The 14,280-nt window shown below is 48.8% G+C and overlaps 1 long non-coding RNA gene across 1 annotated transcript; it reads left to right on the top strand.

Annotated features, from left to right (window-relative positions):
* Positions 1-1,505: 1,505 nt before the first annotated feature.
* On the top strand, positions 1,506-2,663 carry LOC115350808. The gene is made up of 2 exons (XR_003926630.1): positions 1,506-1,586; positions 2,406-2,663. It is a non-coding gene; the product is annotated as an uncharacterized LOC115350808 (long non-coding RNA).
* The last annotated feature ends 11,617 nt before the right edge of the window (positions 2,664-14,280 follow it).

Below are 14,280 nucleotides of genomic sequence, written 5' to 3'. Positions count from 1 at the left end.
ATGAAGTCACCTTCCCAGATAGCGGTGGGATTCGGGCTGGCTGGGAGCTGTGGTGTGTGTCATGCCCTGGCCCCCCCGGGATGGGCGATTTCCTTTGCATCCGTCGAGCAGGTGGTGGCTCCTCTCCGTCCTCGCTCCACCAGCCACATCTGCTTGTCCCAGTGCCACTGGGCAGGGCTAGACCCCAATGACAAGCAGCCATACGGCTGCTCTGTGCCTCAGTTTCCCCGTTTGCAAAACAGAGATAACGCTTCCTTCCCTCCCATCCTTTTTTTTGTCCAGCGTTGGGGTATGAACTGTCTTCTTACTGAGAGTTTGAACAGGACCAAGTGCTTGTGCTGCCCTTAGCACAGGGGGTCTCTATCCCATGCGAGGGCTCTGGATGCTGCTGCTGAATTAGCTGGGAGATGATTTTTTTTTTTTCCCTCTGTTGCCCTCAAAGCAGAAGCAGGGGAGGGAAGTAGAGGCAGAGAAGGGGGCGAGGAGACTTGACCGAGGTCACCCCGCAAATCAGTGGCAGAGCCTGGAGGAGACCCTCAGTACCACCAGCTCCCCCGAATCCCCCTTTGCCCCCATCAACCCCTTTCTCCTCAGGAGTACACAGCTTCCCCCTCCATCCCCCTTCGCTCCCCTCTCACCCCAACTCCGAACCCTGCCGCACCCCACGGGGGACCCACGGCTGCTCCTGCGGGCAGCGGGGAGGACAGGATCAGGCCCTCCCTCCCGTCCCTCCAGAGGAGGGAATGAGACAAGCTGCTGAGTGGTTTCCTGCCCAGCACTGCCAATGGGAGCTGCTTGGGGTGCCGGGAGCAGGGGAGGATGTATCCGGAGCTGAGTGTTTCCTGGCAGATAAGGCCAGCCCCTCCTGCCGGATGTTATGAGTCCAGGTCCTACCTCCACGCTTCAAGCGAAGGGGCCGAGGAAAGGCTTGGATGTTTATGTCAAGGAAAAATAACTTCTCCCTCTGCGTAACAATCCTCCGGCTCCCCCAGGGCTACGTGCGAGAGGGTAAATGCTGGGAGTGGGAAAACGGGGGCGAGGCGGTGGAGGTGGGTGATGGGGGAGAAGGGTTTGGCCCCGGGGCAGGAGGGTTGTGGGTAGGCTGGGCGGGCTGGGGTCTCCCCCTTCTTGCTGGGGCTGGGGTGGGAGGGTGCCAAGGCAAAGGAGCTGGGGAGAAGAGCCCGGGGCTGGACAGTGCAGGCTCGACCCCGTGGGCTCAGGCTCAGCGTCAATCCAGAGTCACCTTGGTGGCAACCCACTTGGCCGAATCCAGCACGTCACCTATGGTGCCCGCCTGGAGGAGATCCAGCCCCCAGTCAGGACTTGCTCAGAAGAGCCCCTTCAAGGCAGGAGCTAAGACCACCCACGTCAGCCTCTGTGGCTGAAGGTCCAGGCTTGGCTCCTGCCTGCTCCGTCATCCAGAGACGCTGAAAGAGGGAAGACGGGTTTCCATCTTTTTGCAATAAATCAGTGAAATCCAGTGCTGGCTGGCCCCTTGTCTTTTAGATGCAGCTTGGGTGCTCCTGCAGCCCTTCTGGGACCATCCACAGGGCTCGAGCCAAAACCTCCACGCTGCCTGAAGGCTGGTACGTCTTCAGCGTCGTCTCTGCACATGGGAAGGGACGCGGAGAGACCTGCACTAGGCTCACACTGGTCAAGAAACCAGGACAGGGAAGATCCCCAGCCCTCAACAGCAACCATCCACACCGAAATTATCACCGTCCCCAGCACAGCGGTGCCCAGGCCAACAAGTCCTCCCCCAGCTCTGGGGCAGAGGTAGCCAAGGACATCCCCAGGGAAGGTTTGGATGTGGGCACCTAGTTCGGATGCACCCAGACCAACCCTGGGACCTCAGGGCCAAACAGTTATGTCTGGGCACTACCAGAGACTCTGCAGACAGTTTTTTGCTAGCACTGAGCGACTTCTGACTGAGAGTTTTCTCTTTGGCATCAACAGAGAGAAGTCTGATAACAGACAAAACCAGGCAATCTCCTGTCCCGGGTGGCTAATGAGCTGAGCTGCCTCCCCACCCCTGTTTACTCCCACGGCAATGCAAGAGGGACTGCTGGGGGTCCCGTTTCCCACCCGCTGGGGCAGAGAGAGGACACCCCGAGAAGAAAGGAGAGAGGGGGAAGCTCCTTCCCTTCCCTTCCTCCTCCTCGGAGCTTGGGGAGCCCGTGTGGGTCCCCGTCAGCAGCTGAAGGGCATCCGAGGAGCGTTGCTGCATGCAGGGAGAGTTTGGGGGTTAAAAAGGCTCATGCTGGAGACCTGACCCCTGCCCTCCTTCCAGCTCCCCACCTCTCTTCCCTCAGCACCCCAAATACCCCATCCCACCCCCCCTGGCCAGCCGGGACGCACCCCGCCTCGGCAAACCCAAGATGTTGTTCTTTCCCTTTGATTTCCAGGAGCTCCCGCTTGGCCCCCAGAGCTTCACGGCAAACAAAACATCAGAAGCCCGGGCTGGCGGCGCAGGAAGGAAACCCGCTCACGTGGGGGCTGAGTCACGATCCCGCTGCTCCCTCCCGGCATCCCAAGGAGCGGGCGGCATCGGGTACCAAGGGATGGCAGATCCCATTGCCCCCCTGACCAGCTAAGGCGCCAAAAATCCTTCTCCACCAGCACCACCGGTTTGTTTTTGAGAAATAAAACACTGCTTTGTTTTTGGGTTTTTTTTCCGCAGTTGAGTGGGAAAGGCTGGATTTGCTTCCCAGGCGAGTGAAGAGTCTCCACACTGCCCTTTTGGGCCTCGGCCAAAATCCAGGGAGGATGCTGAAAACCTTAGTTTGAAGCAGGCTCCTCAGCACCCCTGAACTGGGACCAGCTATTTGATTTTCTGCTGTCAGGGCCAGGCTTCTTGTCTTGAGCATCACACGATACCACAAAGATTGTCACCGCTCAGACCCCCCCCAGAGTAGCAAAAGCCTGAGGTCCAATTTGATCTGAACCCAGGAGCACCATGAGCTCTGGTATGGAGAGGCCGGTATTCCCAACTCTACCCCTCTCATTTACAGGAGATATAAGATACACATATATATACGCACACACACACATATATACAGAGGAGGTAAGACACACACATATATATATATATATGCACACAGGCTGCATCTGGCCAGGCCTAAGGCTGATGCAGCCCATGATGTTTTTTCCGACGGGGTAAGGAAAGCACGCCTGAAGATGAGTATAAGAACGAGGCAAGCAGAGCGACCCATCCCAGCATCTCTCCTTCTTCAGACCACCTGCAGCTCAGGACTTTGCGAGCTCTCTGTCTTGACATGCCCTCAGTGGGATTTTCTTCCATACATTTGCTCGGTTGTGGGTTTAAAATTTTAGTACCCTTCACAACCCCATTCCACGTGAAGAACCACCTCCTTCTGTTGCTTTGATCCTGCCACCTGCCAGGTTCGTTTGATGCTGTATTTCTCCAGTTGTGTTATTCCTTATTAACCCTCTCTGGGCCACGTGCGACTTTGTAAGCATATAACATATCCCACCCCTTTAGCCACCTCTTTTCCAGTCTGGAGACCTGCAGTCTTCCTCTCTGGTTGTCAGCCTACCTTGGGAGAGCTGAGACTTGATTTGCTCATTATTCACCTCAGGAATATTTGTCAAGCGCTGGGAGCAGGTGCTGCAGAGGGAGACTTGCGTGCTGTGGAGTTTCAACAGCTTTAAACTATCATTATGCAGGGGGAGACTGGGTGGAGGAGACAACCGAGGGATGCTGGGTGGGTGTGGGAATGGTGGCATGCACTGTGAGCAGCGAGTGGGAGGCTGGGGGTGGGACCTGTTCTGAGCCAGACAGGAGGCAAAGAGCTGGGGTGCTGGGCACAGGACTAGATGGTGAAAGAGGCTGGAGAAAGCAGCCAAGGAAGGAGGAGGTGGGTGTGAACCACCATGGTCTGGCAAGGAAGGGTAGGGCTGGGAAGGAACAGAGCATGACTGGAAGGACGAACGTCGGATGAGGAACAAGGAGATGGAGGAGAAAAGGACCAGACCAGTGGAAGGAACTTTCTGGAGTGGAGGCTGGACTGGGAAGGGGAGAGGAGTGGCATCAGGATCTGCTGGACCAGGTGGGGATGACGGACCTTACAGTAGGGCCAAGGGCCCTACTATTTTCTATTAACAGAAAACAGACAAGAGAGGGACCAATGGTCCAAGATGGAGAAGAAATGATTGGGCTGCCCGTGAGTGACCAAGCCAGAGTACAGAGGTCAGACTAGCCATGGCTTGGAGAAAGCAGTGTCCCCTGGTCTCCTTTTCCACAGCTGTCAGCACAGATTGGAGAAAGGCTCAGTAGAGTGGACATCCCATGTGTCCTCTTCAGAGCTGGCCTGGGAGAGGTGACAATCTCCTACTGTGGCATGGGGGTTCCAGAGGCCCTGATGGCTCACGTGGATGCATCTATGCAGGAAAATAAACAGGTCAGCTCTGAGCCCAGCTGGTCTACCCTTCCTACTAAACCCTCTCAGCCTCCAAAAACAGGACAACAGCACCCAAACAGCCTTCACTCACCTTGAACCTTACCTGGGCATTGGTTGCATCAGTGCCACTTGACTTGGGCCAAAATCACACCAGGGTGCGTGCTACAAATAACTGGAGGGTCACTGCAGAAGCGTGTGTGCCCCTGATCCTGGTCCTATTTATTTATGAGTATAAATGCAGACTTGGGCCCTTGGGTAATGCTAGAGTGTGGGATTTGGGTAGATTTCTCTGTTGGGCTCTTAAAACCTTAGAAAACATTCCCAATTCCCTCCCCCATGCACAGGAGGATGGAAGAAGTGTCGCAGTTGCAGAGTCAAGTGCTCCAAGATTAGGAAATGCCGGGCTGCAGCATGTTTGTGCAACCTCCCTGCTCCTTCCAGGTGCCAGGCATTGCAGGAGACCTGGAGTTGCAGGAGATCCCATGATGTGATCATGCGGTGAAAGGCACTCGTTGCATGACCACATTGCAGGATCACGCGTGAACTTCCCCCCCCCCCCCCCCCCCCCTTGGATCACTACCTCTTTCAGCTCACAGGCAGATTTGGATGCATCCACTCAACATTTACCATTTAACTGAGCCTGCCAGGTCCCTCCCCAGTGATTGCACAGATCTGGGCAAGTCTGATCAGTGGTTTAAGGTGGGATTTTCTTCCCAGACATGCCCAGCTGTCTCCACTGAGATCCTAGGGTAGCAAGGCTCCCAACTTGAACACCACAGCAGAGGCATCCGTTAAATGGCTGAACCTAGACCACAGCCCCTCAGTAATGAGAAGTTGCTGGATTCATTCTTTCTCAGCTATTTCCTTCGACCCCAGTGAAGCAAGGTGTTGGAGAGATGGAGGGGTTGCCCATCAGCTTGGGATGCTGGATGCCCACTGGTCAATCTCTACTTGGCAACTCAGATCTCAAGACCCTGGTGTGTGGTAGGCTGGAGAAAAGGAGGCTGAGGGGAGACCTGATCGCTCTCCACAACTACCCGAAAAGAGGTTGTAGTGAGGTGGGGGTCAGTCTTTTCTCCCAACTAATAAGTGATAGGACAAGAGGAAATGGCCTCAAGTTGTGCCAGGGGAGGTTTAGATTGCATATTAGGAAAAATTACACCGAAAGGGTTATCGAGCATTGGAACAGGCTGCCCAGGGAAGTGGTGGAGTCACCATCCCTGGGGGTATTTAAAAGACGTGTAGACGTGGTGCTGAGGGACATGGTTTAGTGGTGGACTTGGCAGTGCTAGGTTAATGGTTGGACTCAATGATCTTAAAGGTCTTTTCCAACCTAAATGATTCTATGATTCTATGACAGAGTCCCACACATCCTTAACTGCCCAGACAGTGCAGAAGTTGTATTGTCCACTGAAAAGAGAAGCAGAAATGAATGGGTGTTGCTGAAAAAACAGTGGAGAACACAAAACAGTTTGTCGCTCCCAGCTGCACTGTGTCAGCGTACTGACAGCTTGGTTTTGTACGACTGGGTGGATGGTGTTATAGAAATGCCAAGAAATACTGCTACCGGCTCAGTGGCCTCCAGATTTCCAAGAACGCAGTACATGATCATTTGGCATGTGCAGACAAAACTTTCTGTTTTGTCTCCATCTCAGTTAGATTTCAAGAGTTCATGCAGTGCTTTACGTTAACCATTTGCGTTCCTCGGACATGTTTCCAGCACAGCTCCAGTTCATTTACGTGGAGTAAAAAGACCAGAGGAGGTGAAGGACCTTGCCTTGAGGGTTGATCTACAATAATGGGTTGATCTACAATAGAGAGCTGATCTACAATAATGTGCACAGAAGGACCCGGTGGGGCTGCAGAGCAGCAGGACATTTCATTAGTTTGGCCAACTTGAGACATGCCAAAATCTCCAAGTCCCTGTGGTAGCTGAGAGTCAGGAGGAGACAGAGCTCACCCACTTCTGACTTTCCAATGGCCGGTGCAACACCAGAGCCCTGACTAGAGTAAGCTCAGAGCTTCCTGATGGAGCAAGGATTGACAAGTCCTTTGTGAACCCTTAACATTCAAGCCTCTAGATAAACACAGTTGTGCTCCCAGGAGCCTGTCTTGGTGATGAATGCTACAAGGGATGCCCAGAGCTGAAAATATCTGTCCTCTCCACACCTCTGAGGAAGACGCTGCCTGGTCCCCCTCCTGTATCTGTTGATTATAACGCTGACATGACTGAGCGCAGAGCAGGACTGTATTTCTAAACTGGGCTTTCTAGGGTTGCCTTGAAAGAGATGGCTTCAAGGCTGGTATCTTCTTCTGGAGTCTCAGCTCCAGGATCTCAGAGGTGGTCTGGATCTCAGCCTGGAAAATCTCATGCATGGATTCTGTCTTGCCACTGATCATGTCTTTCGTGAATCCTCCAACCTCTAAAGGAGCAAAAAGAAATGCAGGAAGGTTGGCGCTTCTCTTTTTAAAGTTTCTTCTTGCTGACAAACTGACACAGGTCCAAGCAGAGCGTTATCTTTTCTGGTAATCCTCTTGAAACTCATGTATGAGGAGAGCCCGAGATCTGGGTTTGCCTAGGCTGGAAAAGACAAGGCTCAGGGAATATCTTACTGCTGCTTTCAGTTACCTAATGGGGGGCTGTAGAGAAGACAGAGTCTCTTGTGAGAGACGTGCAGGGAAGGATAAAAGGCAATGAGCACAGGTTGCAGCAAGTGAAATTCTGGAAGTAGTTAAGCCTGGGGACAAGGTCCCATGGGATCTCTATCCCTGAAGACAGTGAAAGCTCAACTCCTCAAGGTCCTGAGTAACCTGCTCTAACTGTCCCTGCTTTGAGCAGGGGAGGGGTTAGACTGGAAATCTCCAGAAGTCCCTTCCAACCTGAGTTATCCTATGGTTCTCCTTTGTAAACTTTGCAACTCTTTTCTCTCCCAGCGCGTGAGACTTCCCTTCCTGGATGCCTAGAGAGGCATGTCCCTTTCAAAAACTGATCCTTTTGATAGGGGGTCTTGTGTGGTAACATACCTTGGGGATTGCAGAGTGTCCCAGTCCCTTTGGGACCCCATAAGCCAAGGGTGGGTGATAGTGAAATCAGCCTGGTGCAGCAGCTTCTCACAGAAATGTTGACGTTGTAAGGGATGTCTGGAGATCCCATATGGGATCTATGACAGATCTTTTCCGAGATGGAGGCCTAGCTTTGAGGCAGAAGGAGGTGGGACTCTCCTGAGGCTGAATGGCCCTCTCCAAACCAGCCTTACATTACAAAACAGCCTTTCCCTGGTGGCCGAGGAGGGCGTGAATAGGCCCTTCACTTGAAACAGAAGCCACATCTCCACTAGCAACAAAATAGTGCCTTTCTCTGCTTAGTGGGTGGCTGTGCACTGAGGTCCCATGAAGGATCCATGGACGTCACTGCTCACCACTCAACTCTCCCAGGATCTCCCGTGCCAGAGCTCCCTCCAATCCAGGCTCCTGCCTACTCAAGGGAAAGAAGAGAAGAAAACCCACAACCCAGACCACCACTACTGCCCTGCCTGTCTTCCATTCCCCAACCTCCTGAAAAGTCCCAAAAGTGACTCAGAAGGAGTTTCTTCAATGTTCGGGACTCACATGTAAAGGACCTGCTGTAATTAAATGACCCATTAGAGCTTCCTGGTTGTTCTTCCTTGCTGCTTTCCCGAGTTCAAAAGGTGATTTAGGATGACATGCTCTGCTCTACGTGAACTTGCCAGCTATTGCCAGCAGCATGACGAGACGCCCCTTCATTGTACATTAATTCCACTAGGCATACGGCCCAACAATCAAAGTACCTCATTAAAGTTTAATTAAATTTCCCAAGTGATTTGCTCCCGGGCTGAGAACTTGCAATGCAAGCTGAAGCAGGTCTGCATGTGTATGTGTGTATGTACGTCTGGGGTTTTGGGTTTCTTTTTTTTTTACTATTTGCACATGTGATGTTTTTTCCTAAGCGTTATCAACACTTCATGGTTGCGGTATGAAATAAAACCAGAGGTGGCAATCCAGTCCAGACTGTATAAAGAAAAGCCAAACCTTACAGACTTTCTGCACCCGTCACTCCTGCTGAGAGTGCTGTTCTCCTGGAAGAACAGCAGGATTTTGCACTACAGTCCCCTTGTAGGACATTGGCAGGAGGTGCAATGATCAGGAATTAGAAGTCGCCCTCAGATAGATTAGTTCCCACTATCGAAGCTTGGCAAAAAAACAGAGGGACAAAGGAATTCCAAACTCAACAGCTTTGGATGGTCAACAAAACCAGATCTCTTTACATCAAAGACAAGTTGCATATCTGATCCTCACCCTTAGGTGGAAAATGAAGAGGTAGAAAGGTCAGAGTGAATTGGTGGCAGAGGGCTGGTGCCATCTCCAACCTTTTTAACTTGCTCCGAGCGCTGCACCAACAGCATCTCTCAGTACAGGAGGGTTTTACTGCTATATCCAGCTTCTTTCCTGGGTCTTGCAGTGATTTGTATACTTTCTCCAAGATGGTGTCCTTCTCCACCCTCACTGTCTTTTGCAGAAGCAGCACATACGTGTGGTTTTGAGTCTTGGTGTCCAACAGGGCAGCAATGTGGTAATGGTGTTATTCAACCTCTACATCTAACGCCATCCTCCAGTGAGAGGGCATATGGAGGCACACAGACCTCCAGGCTGATGTAGCTCTGACACCATGGCTCTCTTGGGGCACAGTGAGACCTGTTAGAGGTGGAAGTGTTTGAAGTACATGTTGAGAAAGTGATCACACAAGATGCTCATCTTGAGCAGCCTCAGCTTTGGCTTACAGGCTGAAACTTCGGCTTACAGGCTGAGACTTCATCCCGGAAGACTTGGAGGGTTTGGTTATACCTGAAAAGAGATTATAATGGCTCCTGAGGCTTGGATTCAGCCCAGTGAAGAGAGACGGGGTCTTCTAAGGGTGATCCTCCTGCTTTGAGTTCTTCCTAGCTCTCCAGAGGTGGCGAGCTTTTTCCATGGGCTCCAGAGGGAGACTAGTCAGTTAAAATCCTTTAGGGACCTTGGCTGTGTGCCCAAAGGTGAGTAAATGCAGACCTAAATGAGCCGGCAAGAATCCTGCAGTTGGCAAACACACTATTATGGTACTCTGGTTTTGAAAAAAAAAAAAAAAAAAAAAAAGCAGCAGCTATTAGCATCAACTGATGTTCACTCAACTGGAAAAAGTAACTTAATCTCCTCTTCCCCTTTATTCTTCTTACTACTTTATTTCCTGCAATTCCTACCTGAGGTGCAGAGAGGATGGGAGGCTGCTGTTTCCAAAGAACAGTTAAACCAGTTCTTGTTTAAGGATCCTCTGCATAACCTGGATATCAAATCTTCTGCCTAGATGATTTTGACAAGTAAAGCAGTTGGACAAGGGTTTTGGTGGGACAACATCCACCAAAGGACAAGACCCTTCTGCTACTTTACTCCATGGTACAAAGATGCACTTGAGTCATTAATGTCGGAGGAAAAAAAAACACTCCATGATGAACCCAAATAGTTGCTTACAAGCAGACTAACCTAGACCAGTGCCCATGCTCTAGCTTGATGGCCAGCTGGCCTGGTCCGGTAAAGTCCATACAGTTAAACTCTCTCCAGAGCAAGGTGGCTGCATCTAAACAAACTACCAGGAACGGTCCTTGGACTATGCTAACTCCTGACCACGGCTGGGGATCTTTTGGGTTCACGCCAGCAGGGTCAGGCCAAAACCAAGGCAAGGACTGTGCTAAGAAGAGTGCAAATGACTGAGCTCTGATGGCCAGTCCATATCGAGATATATCCAGGTCACCTCTGTTATTTCCTGCAAGATGGAAGTTAATCTCCAGATTAAAATTCCCTGAAGATGAAAGGAGTCAAGACCGAGGCCTTGTTCAGGGGACTGCAAAAAAATGATCAGGCGCAGACTTCACAGATCCCTGCACAGTGATCATGCACTGTAATGGCAAAAGGGGAAATTCGCCTGTATTTTTCCTTGAACTGGAGTGGATGGATAGTAAACAAAAGCAAATACTGAAGCACTTACTCATATCAAAAGAAGTATGAGCACAAAAACCAGTCATCCCCTTGAAACTTCAAGTGAGGTGGGGATTTCCATGTATTGCATGTGTTTCTAGATTTAAAGATAAGAGTACAGCTGGTCAAACATTTTCCATTGATGATTTCCTTGCAGAAAACATCCTTCTAAGGAAAAAAAAAAAAAGAAACCTAAAGAAAATTCTAGGTTTAGCTTAGTTCCCTTAAATGCACTTTAAAAAAAAACGCATTTTACACAACTTTTTCTCTTTTCTCTCCTCTTTAATGGCCCACACGCATAAAGGAAAAATAAAAGTGATGACTGACCAGCCAGAGTGAGATTGTTTGATTCTTTTAAAGACATGATGCATTTTTTTAAAAAAATAACATTTTTCATAGCAATACCCAAGCTCCCCCAGAACATCCATAGGAAATAGAAAATTCAATATTTTTTTTTCATGGGCTGTACTTATTTCTTTCCATTAGCTGTAATTAACAGTTTTTTGTTCAAGTTAGTCTTCATTCTCATCATCAGATTCTACCAGTTTGAAGACCTATTTAGTTTTAGTAGATTAAGGAGAACATAATGAAAATATAAACCGCCCAGCTCTGAATCTTCCTGGTTTGGCCAACACTCTCAGCTTTCAAAAAACAGAAAAAAGCCTAAAGTGCTATGGAAATGTGACTTTTGCGATCACAATATCCATAGCTACTGCCCCCTTCCCCATTATTTGTAAGTCTTTTGGCCGGTTTCAATCCAATCTGAGGGCATGGAAGAAGTCCCAAAGATGTGAAGCTCTGATAATTTTGATGATATTCATTGAATTCAGACACCATAATACTTCTTCTTTCTGAGGATACGGCCACAGCGCACACACAGCTATACTGCTGGACACAAGAGCATTTATGTGGGCAAGACGTGCTAGTAGTACCCGGTCTGGAAGACGAGTTTTGAGGTGATCTCCTCACAGGATGACATCTGCATGACGCAGAATTACTCAGGATGGGCCAGGCTCTCCAGTGCTGCTTCCTAGTCATGCCACAACCTGCTGCAGGGCTCTGGGCAAATCATAGCATCCCTCTTATCCTCGTTTCTCAGCCTGTAAACTGGGGATGCTTTCTGCACTGAAAGGTGTTACATGGTTAAAGGATTGGAGTTATTTGGAAGGAAGGAAAGAACCTGAGCAGGCAGGTTATTTATCTCCCCAAGTTTGGAAGCGGCATTTGATCTCAGTGGAGAGAGCTAAAGGTAGGTGAGCTAAACCTCATCTCTAATGTCTATAAAGCAGACATTGGCTTGAGAACGCAGCTCTGTTTATGGACAATAGAGAAAAGGGTATTACTGGGACATCTGTCTCATAAGCTGTTTGAGATCAAATGATCATACCCCTACCCCAGCATTTCTGATGGGACTGTCTTCTAATATTGAAGAGTGTTCCTAAAGACATCCTGTCTGAATGGGAAATATTTGAGGAGGAGTGAGAGGAAATTAAATAAAAAATACTCTTAACCTCAAAACCCAACAGTGTTTAGAGACGCAGGATCACAGCAACAGAGCTGGGAAGAGATGGGGTTTCTGTCACACAATCTCTTCCCAGTCTGTGAAGAGGTAACTAGAGGCAAAAAAGATCAGAGGGCTCCGGGAAGACCTTATTGGAGCCTTTCAATATATAAAGGGGCTTATAAGAAAGACAGAGGGAGGCTTTTTACCAGGGTATGTAGTGAGAGGACAAGAGGCAATGATTTTAAACTGAAAGAGGGTAGATTCAGATTAGATGTAAGGAAGAAGTTCTTTATTATGAGGGTGGTGAAACACTGGCCCAGGTTGCCCAGAGAGGTGGTCGATGCCCCATCCCTGGAGACGTTCAAGGTCAGGTTGGACGGGGCTCTGAGCAGCCTGATCTAGTTGAAGATGTCCCTGCCCATGGCAGGGGGGTTGGACTAGATGATCTTTGAAGGTCCCTTCCAACCCAAACCATTCTGTGATTCTATGATTTAAGAACTCTCTACTTTAACATTAACTATATTCAGGTGAACAATTTTTTTATTGACTAAAAGTATGAGATTTCTCAATAAATATGTAAGATGGTTAGTTCACTGTTTTCAATCAAACAAAGAAAAACTGTATCAGAGAAGACATATTTTCCATTTAATAAACTGAAGATTTTTACAAGAAAATTTTTTTTTTTCAGAAAGGCAGCTTTTTATTGAAGAAAGAATGATGCAAACCTAAACTGAGAGAACAGTTCAGATTGTCCAATTTTTTTATCATTGATTTTGCCTGTACCTTTCAGCCAAGCCGCAAAATGACACCTATAGAATTAGGGAACATTTCTAAAAATCAAGTGCGGGGTTACATATGTTTGGAGGCTGAAGGGAAATGGGGATCCGCTTCCTAACCCTACAGTCTGCATTATGTTAATGGCAGACAGTAATTATGAATGGAGTGAGTCAGGACTCCGCAATTACAGTCTTGCTTCTGCCACCAAATCACTATATGCCCTTTGCCAAGTCCCTTAACCTCAGTGCATTCTGTCTAACCTGTTAGTAGTACCAGAATGATAATTCCTCTCTTAAGGGACCTGGGAACATCCATTATTCTCTGCAAAATCCTAAAGAGCTGGTGAACACACGCTGTTATTAGTTTCCTCCAAGGTGACATTAATGAGTTGGAAAGAGATTGGTGTCTTTTGGGAGAAATGTCTGTAGTAATAGGCTGAGCCTTGGGAGATAAAATTGTTAGCATGAAAATATTTGGCTAGGAAAGAAGATCCACAGCAACACATGGCAAAAGCACAGCCAAGCCCATTGGGGAACTGAGGCGAAGCAGTGTTGAATAAACTGATGTGGTCATTAAGTACAGCTTTCCCTTGATGCTTTTTGATGGGAAATATCCGAAAGAGCTTAATTACAGGAGGATGTAGGATCCTGATGCCCACTGATTTCACTTGAAGGCACATCTCCTGGACTTTCTTCAGGCTGGATGTCCAAAAATGAGTCATGTCATGGGAATGGTGTTAGGGAGGTGAGACCAGGAATTGACTGTACACCTCATCCTGCCTAGGCATGAAAATCTTTCAGGGGTCCTGTGGGATGAACAGGAACAGGTTATTATTGTACAAGTGCCTGACTACCACACCAACCTTTTGCAACTATAGGTTCATATGTAAAAGCGGAGTCTACATCTTTTGTGCAGTTATACAGGAAAAAACGTGTAATATATAAGTAAGTCCCCAAATCCTGCAGCTTTTCATACATTTCTCAGTAGGACGAGGAGATGAAATGTGTGTGTTATCAACATCACAGTGACACACAAGTGTCAGCCACTCTTGGGAACAGTATTTGCTCAAGGTGCACAGTGCAGTACAAACCTCTACAACACCAGGTCTGCGGTGCTTAGCACTGAAACAGGCAAAACATCTGGGGAGGCAAGAGGGGAAAGTATTCATCACCCCTGCTTATTATCATCATTACTGCTAATATTATTTCTGGGGAACTGAAGGACAGAGATCCATCCCCTGCTTCTAACTTATGCACAGCCCTGTCCACAGCATTGGTGAATGCCCTTGTAGTGAAAATGGCAGGATAAGCCTCAGCATCTGTCTTAGGATCACAGAAAAAATGTAGGGTGATATTTATCCCACCTAAATTTAGGCACTCAGAGTTGTATCTCCACTAGTTATCTAAATATTACTAAGCCCATTCCCTGCCCAAACAACCATAAAATTAAACTTCTTATTAGGGTGGTACACCTACATTCCCTATAGGGAATTGCCCCGATCAGTGCAAACTCCCAAAATGTGCACAGGACTCGCCTGGGTCAGTGTTGGCT

This window comes from Aquila chrysaetos, chromosome 15 (assembly GCF_900496995.4).
Source record: "Aquila chrysaetos chrysaetos chromosome 15, bAquChr1.4, whole genome shotgun sequence".
NCBI classification, from domain to species: domain Eukaryota; kingdom Metazoa; phylum Chordata; class Aves; order Accipitriformes; family Accipitridae; genus Aquila; species Aquila chrysaetos.
This window is presented reverse-complemented; position numbering and strand designations above follow the sequence as displayed.